This window comes from Hemitrygon akajei, chromosome 5 (genome assembly GCF_048418815.1).
Source record: "Hemitrygon akajei chromosome 5, sHemAka1.3, whole genome shotgun sequence".
In the NCBI taxonomy this organism is placed as follows: Eukaryota; Metazoa; Chordata; class Chondrichthyes; order Myliobatiformes; family Dasyatidae; genus Hemitrygon; species Hemitrygon akajei.
The window spans coordinates 114,739,956-114,756,718 of NC_133128.1; the positions used below are offsets into that span (position 1 = coordinate 114,739,956).

Consider the following 16,763-nt stretch of genomic DNA (forward strand, 5'->3'; position numbering starts at 1 on the left):
GGCAGAGAGGGGAAAAGTGGTAGACTTGACCAGGGGGCGGGCCTTGTCTGCGTAGTGAGGGACCCATTGGGCGAAATAGGAAAAGAAGCCCAGGCACCGTTTGAGGGCTCTGAGGGTGGTGGGAAGAGGGAGTTCCAACAGGGGGCGCATACGGTTGGGGTCAGGGCTAATGACCGTGTTCTCCACGACATACCCAAGAATAGCAAGTCAGGTGGTTCCAAACACACACTTGTCCCTGTTATAGGTAAGGTTAAGAGCTTTGGCCACTTGGAAAAATTGTTGGAGGTTGGTGTCGTGATCCTGCCAGTCGTGACCGCAGATGGTGATGTTATCCAGATATGGGAACATGGCCTTCAGTTGGCACTGGTCCACCATCCGGTCCATTTCCCTCTGGAAGACAGAGACACCATTCGTGACACCCAAGGGGACGTGCAGGAAGTGATAGAGCCTGCCGCCCGCCTCGAAGGCAGTGTAGGGGCAGTCCTCTGGCGGATGGGGAGCTGGTGGTAAGCGGATTTCAGGTCTATGGTCAAGTACACCTTGTACTGAGCTATCTGGTTGATCATATCCGTGATGCAGGGTAGGGGGTACACGTCAAGCTGTGTGAACCTATTGATGGTCTGGCTGTAGTCCACGACCATCCTATTTTTCTGCCCGGTCCGAACAACGACCACCTGGGCCCTCTAAGGACTTGTGCTTGGCTCAATGATCTCCTCCCTGAGCAGCCGCTGCACCTCCGACTTAACGAAGGCCCTGTCCCCCGTGCTGTACCTCCTGCTTTTAGTTGCCACAGGTTTACATTCGGGGGTCAGGTTGGCGAACAGCAGTGGGGGAGGGATCTTGAGGGTGGAGAGGCTGCAAGTGGTGTCAGTAGCGCAGGTGTCGGCATGGTGTTGGGTGGGATGTGTGGGTCGGTGTGTGTGTGTGGTCAGTAGCGGGGTATATGACGAAGTCCCACAGAACTGAGGATTTCTGACAGTGATTGGTGGGAGGGGCCCGTCATACTGCATTGTCACACTTTTCAGGTGGCTCTGGAAGTCGAGCCCCAATAGCACAGGGGCACACAGTTGAGGCATGACCAGTAACACAAAGTCCCGATATTCTGTGCCCTGCACCACCAATGTTGCTACACAACCCCCCCGGATGTCTGTGGAATATGATCCAGAAGCCATGGTGACCCTCTGGCTTACCGGCTGTGTCACGAGTCCGCAGCGTTGCACCGTGTCCGGGTGAATAAAACTCTCAGTGCTGCCCTTGTCAAACAGGCAGCTAGTCCTGTGCCCCTCCACCAGGATGTCCATCATTGACCTTGCGAGTTGGTATGGAGCGCTTTGGTCGAGGGTCATGGAGGCCAGAGTTGCATCGCCGTCTTAGTGCCTGGTAAGCACCCGTGGGTCGGAGGCGGGGCGAGGTGGTGCCGACAAAGATGGCCGCCCCCATGCCTCGCACGAGGCGGGCAGGCAAGATGGCAGCGACCAAGATGGCCGCCCCCATGCCTCGCACGAGGCGGGCAGGCAAGATGGCGGCGACCAAGATGGCCGCCCCCATGCCTCGCAAGAGGCACTGCTCGACCCCACTCGTGGTTTAGACTTACAGGCCTTGGCGAATTGGCCCTTCTTTCCGCAGCTAGAGCAGGTAGCTTCTCGGGCCGGGCAGCGTTTTCGGGGGTGCTTTTCAAGTCTGCAGAAGTAACACTGCACAGACTTGCGACTGGCAGGAGCCATGGTCGATTGTGGGGACTTCACGGGTTCGCGACTGGCAGCAGCTGTGGTTGACTCACTCGCGGGTGGCGGGGTCTGCAGCGTCCACGGAACTGGCGGGGGATCGCGCGGCTGGACAGCGTCAGTGTTGTGCAGAGCAGCCTCCAGTGTGTCGGGCAGCTCGATCGCTGACTGTAAGGTAAGATCGGTGTTTTTCAGCAGCCGCTGGCACACGTACACTGACCTGATCCCCGTAACGAAGGCGTCTCGTACCACGAGCTCCGCATGCTGTTCTGCTGTCAGTCCCCTGCAGTCGCAGGCCTGCACGAGTGTCTGTAGGGCCCGGACAAACTCAGCACTCGACTCTCCGGCCCGATGCCACCGCGTCGCTAAGCGATGTCTTGCGTAGCCGGTGTTCACAGGTTCACAGGCCGCAGGTACTGTCTTTTGGGGGTGTCCAGTGCCCCTTGGTTGGTCGGCAGGTTCCTGATTAGTGATTATACCCACGGACTGACTCTGGAGAGGAGAACTCTGTGCATGATAGCAGGCTCAGTCATGCGAATCTCTTCCAGGTACGATTGGAAGCATGCAAGCCAGAGTTCAAAGGCAATAGCTGCATCGGGAGATTGAGGATCAATGTCTAATTTATCTGGTCGTAAAATGCTCTCCATGTTTTAAAATTGCAGCTAATAAAATTGATGCACCATCAATAACTCTCGGGGATGGGAGGTGAACGATAGGCTTTTATTAGCTGCAAGAGACCACGATTAGCAGCAAGAGACCACCACACAACATCCTGGAGACTGAGGGAGGAGCAGTGCCTCCAATCGCCTTTATACAAGGGTCTGTGGGAGGAGCCACAGGAGCAGTCAGCAGAGGGGCGTGTCCAGACAGGTATATGTAGTTCCCCACAACCGGCTAACGGACTGGTGCAGAGCCAACAACCTGTCACTTAATGTGAACAAAACAAAAGAGATGGTTGTTGACTTCAGGAGGGCACGGAGCAACCACTCCCTGCTGAACATCGACGGCTCCTCGGTAGAGATCGTAAAGAGCACCAAATTTCTTGGTGTTCACCTGACGGAGAATCTCACCTTGTCCCCTCAACACCAGCTCCATAGCAAAGAAAGCCCAGCAGCATCTCTACTTTTTGCAAAGGCTGAGGAAAATCCATCTTCCACCCCCCCCATCCTCATCACATTCTACAGGGGTTGTATTGAGAGCATCCTGAGCAGCTGCATCACTGCCTGGTTCGGAAATTGCACCATCTTGGATCGCAAGACACTGCAGCGGATAGTGAGGTCAGCTGAGAAGATCATCGGGGTCTCTCTTCCAGCCATCACGGACATTTACACTACACGCTGCATCCGCAAAGGAAACAGCATTATGAAGGACCCCATGCACCCCTCATACAATCTCTTCTCCCTCCTGCCGTCTGGGAAAAGGCTCCAAAGCATTCGGGCTCTTACAACCAGACTATGTAACAGTTTCTTCCCCCAAGCTATCAGACTCCTCAATACCTGAAACCTGGACTGACACCTTGCCCTATTGTCCTGTTTATTATTTATTGTAAATGCCTGCACTTTTTTGTGCACTTTATGCAGTCCAGTGTAGGTCTGTAGTCTAGTGTAGCTTTCTCTGTGTTGTTTTTTACCTAATTCAGTCTAGTTTTTTTGTACTGTGTCATGTAACACCATGGTCCTGAAAAACGTTGTCTCATTTTTACTATGCACTGTACCAGCAGTTATGGTCGAAATGACAATAAAAGTGACTTGACTAGACTTGTCTTGACAATACAATGTTGGCATTTATTTCAAGGGGAATAGAATATCAAAGCAAGGAGATAATGCTGAGTCATTATAAGACACTAGTCAGGCCGTAATTGGAGTACTGTCAACAGTTTTGGGCTTCATATCTCAGAAAGGATGTGTTGTCATTGGACAGAGTCCAAAGGAGTTTCACGAGGATGATTCCAGGGATGAAGGGGTTAACATATGAGGAGCATTTGACAGCTTTGGGCCTGTCTTCGCTGGAATTTAGAAGAACGTGGAGGGATCTCATTGAATCCTACTGAATGTTGAAAGGACTAGATAGGTTAGATGTGGAGAGGATGTTTCCTATCGTGGGGATATCCAGAACTAGAGGGCACAGCCTCAAAATTGAGGTGTGACCTTTCAGATCAGAGGTAAGGAGGAACGTTTTAGCCAGAGAGTAGTGAATCTGTGGAAAGCTCTGCCACAGACAGCGGTGGAGGCAAAGTCTGTGGGTATATTTAATGCAGAAGTTGATCATTTCCTGATCAGTCAGGGCATCAAAGGATATTGCAAGAAGGCAGGTGTATGGGGTTGAGTGGGATTCAGGATCAGCCATGATGGAATGGCGGAGAAGACTCGATGGGATGAATAGCCTAATTTTGCTCCTATGTCTTGTGGAGCAAAGACATATGGACTTATGGACATCAAGATGTCCATAAGGGAATGATAGCGATTGGCACATTCCAGGCTGCAGGAGGACGTGCTGAGGGATGCAATGAAGCTTGATGTTGCCAATGGAAAGCCTTTGTGGGGAGGGAGCACAGTCTGGACTCCATCCACTACCACACATGGAGGGACTGAGTCATGTGGGTAAGCTCCTCAAACAATGGAAGGGTGAATGCCCATAGTATTCGAAACGAGATCAGTGGCCCTGTGGTACAAATCAGTACAAGGGTGTATGATTTAGTGGCCATTACAGAGATGTGGTTGCAGGGTGGACAGGATTGGAAATTAAATATCCAAGGGTATCAAGTAATATGGGGTAGAATAGGCAGGAAGGTATAGGGGGGTGAGGTAGTGTTCTTAATTAAAGATGAAAATAGGGTGATAGTGAGACTACATAAGATCTAAGAAGCAGAATGTTGAATCCATCTAGGTAGAGACTGGGAATAGTAAAGGGAAAAAAACTCACTACCGGCCATTGAATAACAACATTTCAGTGGCCAGGCAATAAACAGAGAAATATCTGAGGCATGTAGGAACGGAACAGCAGTTATTGTGGGGGACTTTAACTTGCACATAAATTGGGTGAATCAAGTTGGTTGAGGCAGTCTTGAGGAGGACTTCATAGAATGCATCCATGATGGTTTTCTTGAACAGCATGTTACTGAACCTACAAGGGAACGTGTTATCTTGGATCTGGTCCTGTGCAATGAGACAGGTAAAATTAACTGTAGACTGGGAACACAGGCTATATGGGGGAAAGGTTGAGGAACAATGAAAGACTTTCAAAGAGATTTTTCATGATGCACAACAAAAGTATATTCCAGTTAAAAGCAAGGACAGTAAGGGTGGGGAGAGCCAGCCATGGATAACAGAAAATAAAAGAAGGCATCAAACTAAAAGCTTGTGCATACTAAGTCGCCAAGAGTAGAGGGAAACTGGAAGATTGGGAAAACTTTAAAAAGCAACAAAGAACCACTAAGTGAGCAATAAAGAAAGGGAAGATAGATTATGAAAATAAACTAGCACAAAATACAAAAACAGATAGTAAAAGTTTCTATAACTATATAAAGTGGAAAAGGGTAGCTAAAGTGAATGTGAGTCGCTTGGAGGACGGGAAGGGGGAATTGATACTGGGTAATGAGGAAATAGCAGAGGCTTTGAATTACTACTTTGTGTCAGTCTTTATGGTGGAGGACACGTCTAGCATGACAAAGAGAGACGTTGTGGATACGATGGGAGGTGAGGACCTCCATACAAAAGCTATCACTAAAGAGGTAGTGCTGAGCAAACTTGTGGGCCTGAAGATAGACAAACCCCCTGGTGCTGATGGAATGCATCCCAGGGCACTGAAAGAAATGGCAGAGGTTATAGTAGAGGCTTTTGTGATAATTTACCAAAATTCTCTGGACTCTGGACAGGTCCCGGCAGATTGTAAGACAGCGAATGTCAGACCACTGTTCAAAAAAGGATGTAGGCAAAAGGCAGGTAACTAAAGACTAGTTAGTTTAACATCTGTAGTTGGGAAAATGCTTGAAGCTATCATTAAAGAAGAAGTAGCGAGACATCTGGAAAGAAATGGATCCATCAGCCAGACACAGCATGAATTCAGCAAAGGCAGGTCCTGTTTGACAAACTAACTGGAGTTCTTTGAGGATATAACATGCACAGTGCATAGAGGGGAACAGTTGGACATTATTTACTTGGATTTTCAGAAGGCGTTTCAATAAGGTTCCACATAAAAGACATCCATATTATAAAGATGCACACAGTTGGGAGTGATGTATTAGCATGGATAGAGGATTGGTTACCTAATAACAAGTGGAGAGTTGGGATATATGGGTGTTACTCTGGCAATCAGTGGTGAGCGGTGTGCGCAGGGGTCGGTGTGCAACTGTTCACGATATACAGTACATTAATGATCTGGAAGAGGGGACCAAGTGTAGTGTATCTAAGCTTGCTAATGATACTAAATTGAGTGGTAAAGCAGATTGTGCAGAAGATATGGAGAGTCTGCAGAGAGATATGGATAGTTTAAGTGAGTGGGCAAGGGTCTGGCAGATGGAGTACAATGCTGGTAAATGCAAGGCCATCCACTTTGGAAGGAAAAATGGAAGATCAGATTATTATTTAAATGGTAAAAGATTGCAGCATGCTGCTGTGTAGAGGGACTTGGGAGAGCTTGTGCATGAATCACAAAAGGTTGGTTTGCAGGTGCATCAGGCTATCAAGAAGGCAAATGGAAGGTTGGCTTTCATTGCTAGAGGGATTCAATTTAAAAGCAGGGAGGTCATGCTGCAACTGTACAAGGTACTGGTGAGGTCACACCTGGAATACTGTGTGCATTTCTGGTCTCCTTACTTGAGGAAGGATATACTGGGTTTGGAGCTGGTGCAGAGGAGGTTCACCAGGTTGATTCCAGAGATGAGGGGGTTAGTCTATGAGGAGACATTGATTCGCCTGGGACTGTACTCGCTGAAATTCAGAAGAATGAGAGGAGATCTTATAGAAACATATAAAATTATGAAAGGAGTGGATAAGATAGAGACAGGAAAGTTGTTTCCACTGGTAGGTGAGACTAGAACTAGGGGCCATAGCCTCAAGATTCGGGGGAGTAGATTTAGGACGGAGATGAGGAGGAACTGCTTTTCCCAGAGAGTGGTGAATCTGTGGAATTCTCTGCCCAGTGAAGCAGTGGAGGCTATCTCAGTAAATATACTTAAGACAAGATTGGACAGATTTTTGCATATTAGAATTAAAGGTTATGGGGAAAAGGCAGGTAGGTGGAGATGAGGCCATGGCCAGATCAGCCATGATCTTACTGACAGGCCAGATGGCCTACTCCTGCTCCTATTTCCCATGTTCTTATGAACCACCCCAGAGACCACATTAGAGTCACAGAGTGCTACAACACAGAACAAAGCCCTTTAGCCCACCTTGTCTATCAACCAACACTTAGATCATAGCCATCCATTTACGTCTCTTAAATCTGCACCCATCAGAATTTTGTACTTCTCTATCAAAACTCCCCTCCTTCTCCTATGCTCCAAGGAAAAAGTCCTATTCAACCTTTCCCTATAATGCAGGTCCTCAAGTCCTGGCAACATCCTGTAAATCTTCTCTGTACTCTTTGAATTTTATTGATATCTCTCCGGTAGGTAGGTGACCATAACTACACATAATGCTCCAAATACCAGCATCTTTTGCAACTTCAGCATACAGTGGTATCTCAACTAAATACTTGGATTTATGAAGGCCAATGTGTCAAAAACTATCGTTACAACCTTATCTACTTGTGACGCCACTTTCTAGCAATTATGGATCTGCATCCCCAGGTCTATCTGTCCTAACGTACTTCTTGGTTTCCCGCCTGCTGACGGTGCACTGTATGTCTTACCCTGGTTAGTTCTCCCAAAGTGCAACACCGCACACTAGTCTGCATTAAGTTCCAGCTGCCATTTTTCAGCTTATTTTTCCAGCTGGTCCATATCAAGCTTTGATAGCCTTCCTCGCTGTCCACTACACACACAATCCTGGTGTCATCCGTAAATTTGCTGGTCCAGTTTGTTATGGCAATTGTGCTATGTTTGTTTGTGTTTTTCTTATCTCTTTAAAGTTTACACCACATAGTGTAATTTACACTTAGGGTGCAAAGCTTTTTGCACTGTTCTTTTCCTATTCTGTATATTCACTCAGTGGCTAGGCATCTCCTGTTGCTAATAAAGTGGCCACTGAGGGTATGTTCGTGGTCTTCTGCTGCTGCAGGCTATCTACTTCAAGGTTCAACATATTATGCGTTCAGAGATGCTCTTCTGCATGCTACTGTTGGAACATATGTTTATTTGAGTTACTGGTGCCTTCCTGTCAGCTTGAACCAGTGTGGCCATTCTCCTCTGACCTCTCTCATTGACAAAGTGTTTTCACCCACAGAACTGCAACTCATTGTATTTTTTTTTTGCTGTTTTTTGCAACATTCTCTGCAAACTCTGGACACTGTTGTGTGTGAAAATCCCAGGAGTTTCTGAGATAGTCAAACCACTCTGCCTGGCACCAACAAAGTCACTTAGGTCACATTTCTTCCCCAACGACTGAACCTCTTGACTACAGTACATCTGCATGCTTTTCTGCATTGAGTTGCTGCCACATGATTGGCTGAGTAGATATTTGCATTAACAAGCAGGTGTACCTAATAAAGCGGGCACTGAGTGTATATTTTATCATGAATAAAGTCTACTTTAGAAATAAATAAAAACACCCCAGTTGTGTCAGATCCCAAGCCATCCAGATTTGGTATAGCAGATTATTCAAGTATTTCTACACACTTAAATAGTTTATTTATAAGTTCAAGTTTAATTGTCATTCAACCATACATGAATAGCCATGAATTCATTCCTCCGGGGCCAAAGTGCAAAACAAAGTATCAACAGTCACACACAGTACAGAGCACATATAACACTTATAAGATACAGTAGCAGAAAATTGATAGTATAGCCCACGTCCTGAGTGAAAATCCATGTTCTGTAGATTGATAGTGCATGGATATTGCAGGCAAGGACAAGCCCACGAATGAATCCAATCGAGCTTGTCTTCCACTGAGCCAATACTGGAGGCAGCACTGATGGGAGGGAAGGGCCACCCCCAAAACCAGCATGAGTGCTGCACCACACTGCCTCCGGCATTTCCTCTCCTGGACGGCTGCAACAGGCGAGCCTGCGGCGTGAGGCCTAGTCCACATTACTAACGAGACCACCCAGCTCCCCTGGCACTGGTCTCGCCAATGAACCGGTGAACCAGACTTACACCTTTCCGCATTACCAACGTCCGACAGGGTCTTATGATCACAAGAAAAACGTCCAAGGCCATCACTGACTGTTAGTCCGTGCACCGCCTTTGCACACTGGCTCCAACACCTTCCTACTGCAGGCAGCCACACGGTCCAGTCCAGCTCCTCCACTATCGGGGAACTCACTAGTGGAGCAAACCTGCAGTACTTAATATTCCGCAGTGTCTTGCAACCATAAAAAAGCCAATAACACCTTTGGTTGGACCTGAAAGATTGCAGTGTCTGCGTGCATTGCCATCTTACCAGAAGAATCATTTCAAACTGAGTCGTCAAGTGTCCCAGATTATCCGTGAAATTTTTATATGGCATAAAGTAGGTTCATGTGACACTCTCATCCAACGGCCTCACTGACATATAGAGATAACAGTGCATAACAATACAAGAATTGGCACACTGGACAACTTGGGAGCATATGAACCTCTTCTATGATACAGAACATAGAACACTACAGCAAAGTACGGCCCCTTGGCCAACAATGTTGTGCCAGCCTTTTAACCTACTCCAAGATCAATCTAACCCTTCTCTCCCCCATCACACTCCATTTTTCATTCATCCATGTGCCTATGCAAAAATTTCTTAAATGCCCCAAAAGTACCGTATCTGCCTCTACCAGCAACCCAGGCAGTGATTCCACACATCTACCACTCTTCATGTAAAAACTTATATCTAGCATTCCCCCCAACAAACAATGTAAAATCTGCAGATGCTGGAAATCCGAGCAACTCACTCAAAATGCCGGAGGAACTCAGCAGGTGAGGCAGCATCTATGGCAAAAAGCAATGTCGGCTGTACTCTTTGTCATAGATGCTGCCTACCCTGCTGAGTTCCTTCGGCATTTTGTGTACCTAGCATCCCCCCCATACTTTCCTTCAATCACCTTAAAATTACGTCCTCACATATTAGCCACTTCCACATATCTGTGGCTATCCACTCTAGATATAGATATCCACTCATAGATATCCACTCTATCTATGCCACTTATCATCTTACGCACCTGTATTAAGTCATGTCTCATTCTCCTTCGCTCCAAAGAGAAAAGCCCTAGCTTGCTCAACCTTTCTTCATAAGACATGTATTCCAATCTAATCCAGGCAGCGTCGTAGTAAATCTCCTCTGCATTCTCCCTAAAGATTACACATCCTTCCTATAATCCCAGAACCAAACACAATACTCCAAGTGTGGTCCAATGAGGGTTTTATAGAGCTGCAATATTACCTTGCGGCTCCAGAACTCAATCCCCCGACTAATGAAGGCCAGCACGCCATGCATCTTTTTAACCACCCTATCAACTTGCACGGCAACTTTGAGAAATCTATAGACATGGGACCTCAAGATCCCTCTGTTCCCCCACCAGATTATAACAGAGGAATCAAGAATGATATTGTGTACTGCAAGTTTCTGTACATTAGCAATATGATGATGAACAAACTATCATTGTTCCTGTGGTACAGCATCACCAATGCATTTTGTGAGGCCGCAATTACTGCCGAGGGGGTTACCCTTCAGCCCTTCTGATACCATGCTCTCCCACCAAAAAGGACAAGGATGGCAGATAAGGTGAAGACCTCCACCCACAGATTCCCGGCAAGGCTCTCGGTATTCTGGTCACCATCAGTCAGGCCATTGAGTACAAAAGACATTGGTGAGGTTGCATCCAGAATATTGTGTTCAGTTTCAGTTACTATGTACAGGAACGATGACATTATGCTGGAAAGAGTGCAGTGGGGATTTATGAGGAATTTGCTGGCTCTCAAGGGACTGAGTTACGATGAGAGGTTGAACAGGATGGGAGTTTTTCTTTGGAGCAGAGGAGAATGAGGGGTGATCTTATCGAGGAGCATAAAATCATGAGGGGCACAGATAGGATAAATACACACAGTCTTTACCCAAGGTTGGGGTATCAAGAACTAGAGGAAGTGGGTTTAGGTGAAAAGGTTTGTGACCTGAAAGACAACTCCATCACACTGAGCTATCAGAGAAAGTGGAACAATAACAGCATGTAGATGATACTCGGACAGGTGCATGGATTGGAAAGGTTTAGAGGGATACGGTTCAAACATGGCAAATGGGATCATCTTCGATGGGAAGCAACACGCACAAAATGCTGGAACTCAGCAGGACAGGCAGCATCTATGGAAAAGAGTACAGTCGACGTTTCGGGTTGAGACCCTTCAGCAGGCACCTAGATGGGAATCTTGGTAGGCATGGTCCATTTGGGTCGAAAGACCTGTTTCTGTGCTGTATGACTCTATAACTCTAAATATACTGTAAGTCCTGGGCTTTCCCACTACTGGAACCAGCTGACCAAGCTCAGAATAGGTGCAATTTTGCAGAGACCCTCCCTCGGTTCACAACGGCAACTCTGAGCTCCCAGCTGCATGTCCTTTCTACGCCGCTTCCCTTTCTCACATCGACCCGTCCATCCTCGTCCCTCTCCACAGCCAGGCCAAGGCCAAGGGCAAATGAAGAACATCTTTGAGTTCAACTTTGAACAACTTCATGCGAGAGAGTAGCATTGTGCTTTACAGCACCAGTGATCGGAAAATCAGGGGTTCAATTCCCACCACTGCCTTTAAGGCCTCTGTTTGTTTCCCTGTGGGTTTCCTCCCACTTTCCAACGATGTATGGGTTAGGGTCAGTTGTGGACATGTTAACACTGGAAGCATGACAACACTTGCAGGCTGCCCTCAGCACATCCTTGAACTGCGTAGGCTGTTGTCTCAAATGACGCATTTCACTAAGTTTCAAAGATTTGATGTACACATGACAAACAAAGCTCATCTTTATCTTTACCTTGGATGGGACATCCGGAGCAGTTGAGCTGAAAGGCCTGTTTCAGTGTGCTATGCTGATATTATTCTGTCTAAAGAATGGAGTGGAGCCTCTTACGCTCCCGCACTCACTCATCACCCCACCTGTAGTGTCAGCCAGGATTAGAAACACAGGAATAAAACTCATCTCATCTCATATTCCCCTGAGTATCTACTGCCCAGTGGTATGAATTCTGAATTTTCCAGCTTCAGGGATGAACACACCCCCTGTGTTCCTTTCTCTCTCCTACTAATATACCCAGGGTTTCCCAACCAGGACCCCTTAATCCCTCTACCTGCTGCCGTGAGCCCTTAGTCACCCAGTTCCATTCCATTCTCTCCACAAAATGATCCCATCTGCCATCATTCCCCCCCCTCTCCTGGTTCCACTTAACAAAATCTAAAGTCAAAGTCAAATTAAATTTATTATTAAACTACATATGCACACCATGGCCACTTTATTAGGTACACCTGTACACCTACTCATTAAAGCAAATATCTAACCAGCCAATCATTTGGTAGCAACTCAATGCATAAAAACATGCAGACATGGTCAAGACATTCAATTGCTGTTCAGACCAAACATCAGAATGGGGAAGAAATGTGATCTAAGTGACTTTGACTGTGGAATGATTGCTGGTGCCAGACGGGGTGGTTTGAGGATCTCAGAAACTGCTGATCTCCTGGGATTTTCATGCACAACAGTCTTCAGAGTTTACAGAGGATGCTTCAGAAAAAAGAACATCCAGTGAGCAGCAGTTCTGTGGGCGGAAATGCCTCGTTAATGAGAGCGGTCAGAGGAGGATGGCCAGGCTAGATCAAGCTGACAGGAAGGCGACAGAAACTCAATTGACCGCACGTTACAGCGGTGGTAGTTTAAACATTGTTATAGCCAGGGGTGGTAATTGGGATAGGCTCCCACTATCTATTAGATGCTCCTAATGGCATGTGCCTCAAGTAGCCTCTGACAACCAAGTCCAGCTCCTGGCCTTCACGTGTGGCTTAGCTATTAGTCCTGGCAGAACCATTTCTACTGACTGGCATCTTAAAACCAGTTGCTTCGGATGAATAGGGCTCATCATCTGTTGTTGGCAGCTCATCTAGGAGAAGGAAATGCTATACTCATTCATGGGGAAGGTTTCGGGAGTAAACACCAAGGGAAAAATCTGAGCTAGGGTCGCTAAGGCAGTCCTATGTCGAATTCAACACTTACTGGCAACCACTGTGACACTGCTGGTACCAAACTGTATTGGTCTCTGCCGTTCCTTTGGGTTCATCAGATGTCTAGAGAGGAGGAGTCTGCTACATTGGCTACAGCTTGCTCTCCATATTGTACTGCCAGGATTGCGTATCCGGACAGCTAGTAAGCAACATCCACGGTCAGCTCTGGTGAACAGAGGCCTCACACACAACAGTGGTGCACAGAAGAGCATCTTTGGTTGCACGAGACATTGAGCCTTACAGTGGATGGACTACAGCAGCAGAAGACCATGAACATACACTTAGTGGCTACTTTATTAGGTACAGGACGCCACCGAACGTATGTCACCTTGAGACTCATCTGCTTGCAGGCATTTACAGGAAAATTAAGAAATACTATATAATTTATAACAAAGACAGGGAAACAACCAATGTACAAAAGAAGACAAATTGTACAAATAATAAAAAAAATTGAGAACACAAGTTGTAAAGTCCTTGAAATTGCATCTGTAGGTTATAGAATCAGTTCAAAGTTGTGGTGAGTGAAGTTACCCACACTGGTTCAGGAGACTGATGGTTGTAGGGTAATAACTGTTCCTGAATCTGGTGGTATCATAGAGCCATAGACATCTTATAGAGACGTACAAGATGATAAGAGGCATAGATTGAGTGAACAGCCAGGCAGTTTTTCCTTGGGTGAAGGTGGTTAATATGAGGCGGTCATAATTTTAAGGTGATTGGAGGAAAGTCAGAGGTAGGTATTTTTAATCAGAGATTGGTGGAATCATGGAACACTCTGGCGGGGGTGGTGGTAAAGGCAGATACATTAGGGGCATCGAGGAAACTCTTAGATGGGTACATGGATGATAGAAAAATTAAGTACTGTGTGGGAGGGAAGGGTTAGATTGATCTTGGAATAGGTTAAAAGGTTGGCACAACATCATGGGCCAAAGGGCCTGTACTAAGCTGTACTGTTCTATGTTCTATGTTCTAGGCAAAGAGTTATACTGCACTGCACAGAAATAGGCCCTTCAGCCCATCTTGTCGATGCCGACCAAGCTAGTCCTTTTGCTTTCATTTAGTTCATATCTCTTTAAACCTTTCCACTCCCTGTGCAGTCAAGGTCATCTTAAAGTGTTTTCAGCATGATCTCAGTAAACACACATAGACCACAAGCAACACAAACAATATACAAACACACATACTAAGTTCACACTACAGACAGACATGCACACAACACACATTTTATTTAATTTGCACACATATACAAAATACACAACTGAAACACACAACACACACAAAGACACACATAGATACAGACATGTACAAATAGATACACTCAAAGATATGCAGACATAAGTAAGCACGCGCGCGCGCGCACACACACACACACACACATACACACACACACACACACACACACACACACACACACACACACACGCATGCACACATGTACACATATCTGCGTGTACACCCAAAATATGCAGAAACACATAAGCATATACACACATACACACACAGAGGCACACAAATATGCAGACATATGCACTGATACACACAGATCTACTGTAGATACAAACACACACACACCCCTACCAACTACAGGATGATACAGCACAGACCTTGGCCTGTTGGTCCCCACACTCCCTGCTCCCTCCCCACAGCCCGTCAAGTTTCTCGTCAATTTGCCTGCATCGTTCCAGCCCGGAACCCCCCGAATTCCAGACCAGCACAACTCAAAAACATTCTGCCCTGCCCTTGGGCTGAACCATCTGGCCCTCCCTCCAGGACCCACCCTCATCAATCAGCCACACAAAGAAAGCAAAAAGAGAGACGGTTCAAAGGATAACCTCTCTTCAGAATCTGAAGGGGCTGGTTTTCCGCTGCTTATTTTTGCATTTAAGGAGTTTGCTGTCACGTACCTGTCCAGTGACTGCTTCCAAGAGGCTGTGCAAGGAGTCTCCACCTCAGTGAAGGGAGGCTGGATCTTGCTCAGCTCGATTTATATTCCGCTCGGAACCAATCCACATGACATCATCATTCCCTGGCAATTAAGAACCCACAGACTCAGCCAGGCAGTGTACTACGACAACAGCAGCAAGCATTTAAGAAGCATCGTTAGCATCTCGTGATACGAGGCCGGAGTCAAACAAGATCTGACATCAAACCACGCAAAGGCAGTCATTGTGACAAGTTTTTGGAGCAGCTCCTACCCCCCACCATCAGACTTCTGAACGGTCCATGAACCCATGAACACTACCTCACTGTTTAGCTAAACACAAGAGATTCTGCAGACGTTGAAAACCTTGAGTACACTCACAACCTGCTGGAGGAACTGATCACTTCAGGCAGCATCTGTGAAGCGGGACGAACAGTTAACGTTTCAGTCTGCAACCCTTCTTCAGGGCTGGAAGGGAAGAGGGCAGAAGCCAGAATAAGAACGTAAAGGGTGGGGGGAGTTGAAGGAACAAGGATGGAAGAGGAAGAAATAACCAGAAGTTAGAGAAATTGATTAGATTAGGGAAGTTAGAGTCTTTTCATTCCCATAACAACATGTCTGTCCATCGCCTCCTCAACTGTCACAGTGTGGCCAAACTCAGGTTGGAGGAACAACGCCTCATATTCAGTCTGGGTAGCCTCCAACCTGCTGGCGTGAACTTTGATTTCCCTGACTTCCGGTAATTTCTCCCCCCACCCCCACCCTTCTCTCTTTTTCCATTCTCCATTCTGGCTCCCCTCTTACCCCTTCTCTTCTCCCATGTCTTTCACCTCCCTCTGGTGCCCCTCCTCATTCCATTTCTCCTATTTCTCCAACTGTCCTATTCCAGTAGATTCCTTCTTCTTCAGCCCTTTAATTCTTCCACCTGTCCCCTCCCAGCTTTAACTCTATAGCCCCTTCTCCAGGTGCCCATCTTCCCCCTCACCTGGTCTCAGCTCTCACCTCCCAGCTTCTAACTCTATAGTCCCTTCTCCACATGCCCACTTTCCCCTTCCTTTCCAGTCGTGATGAAGGGCCTTGGCCTGAAACATTTATAGTTTATTCCCCTCCATAGATGCTGCCTGACTTGCTGTTCCTTCAGCGTTTTGTGTGTTGTTGCTCACTATTTTGCTGTCTTTCTGCACTATTTAATTTTTTAATATATTTCTCCCTGTAACTTATAGTAATTTTTATGTCTTGCACTGTAGTGCTGCAACAAAACAACCAATTTCACAGCATATATTGGTGGTAATAAACCTGGTTCTGAATCTGATGGTGAAGTGACTCATCTGTGGGGCATGGGCGGGAAGAAGGGATCTCTGAAAATATGGAAAGTGAGGGAATCGTCAGATCTCTCTGAAAAATAATCCTGCCCTGGTTGCGACAGTGAAGCTTGGTCAGAATGAGAAGGTAGGGGAGGGGAAGGAGTACAAGCTGGAAGGTGAGACCAGGTGAGGGGGAAGGTGGCTGGCTGGGGGAGGGGATGATGTGAGAAGCTGGGAGATGATAGGCGAAGGAGGTAAAGGGCTGAAGAAGGAGGAATCTGATAGGACAGGAGAGTGGACTGTGGGAGGAAGGCCACCAGAAGGAGGTGATAGACAGATGAGGAGAAGAGAAAGGGTAAGAGAGGAGCCAGAATGGGAAATCGGGAAAGAGAGAAGGTAAGAAATTACCAGAAGCTGGAGAACTAGATGTTCATGCTGTCAGGTTGGAGGACATCCAGACGGAATATGAGGTGTTGCTTCTCTAACT

The 16,763-nt window shown here is 46.8% G+C and overlaps 1 protein-coding gene across 5 annotated transcripts in view; it reads right to left on the reverse strand.

Annotated features, from left to right (window-relative positions):
• LOC140728069 (anion exchange protein 3-like) overlaps positions 1-15,464 on the reverse strand; it is a 222,127-nt gene extending 206,663 nt beyond the window's left edge. For all 5 annotated transcript variants that reach the window (XM_073046232.1, XM_073046233.1, XM_073046228.1 and 2 more), the window contains exon 1: positions 14,956-15,464. The gene's annotated coding sequence lies outside the window, so the exon portion shown is untranslated. The remainder of the gene's footprint in view (positions 1-14,955) is intronic.
• Between the last annotated feature and the right edge of the window lie 1,299 nt (positions 15,465-16,763).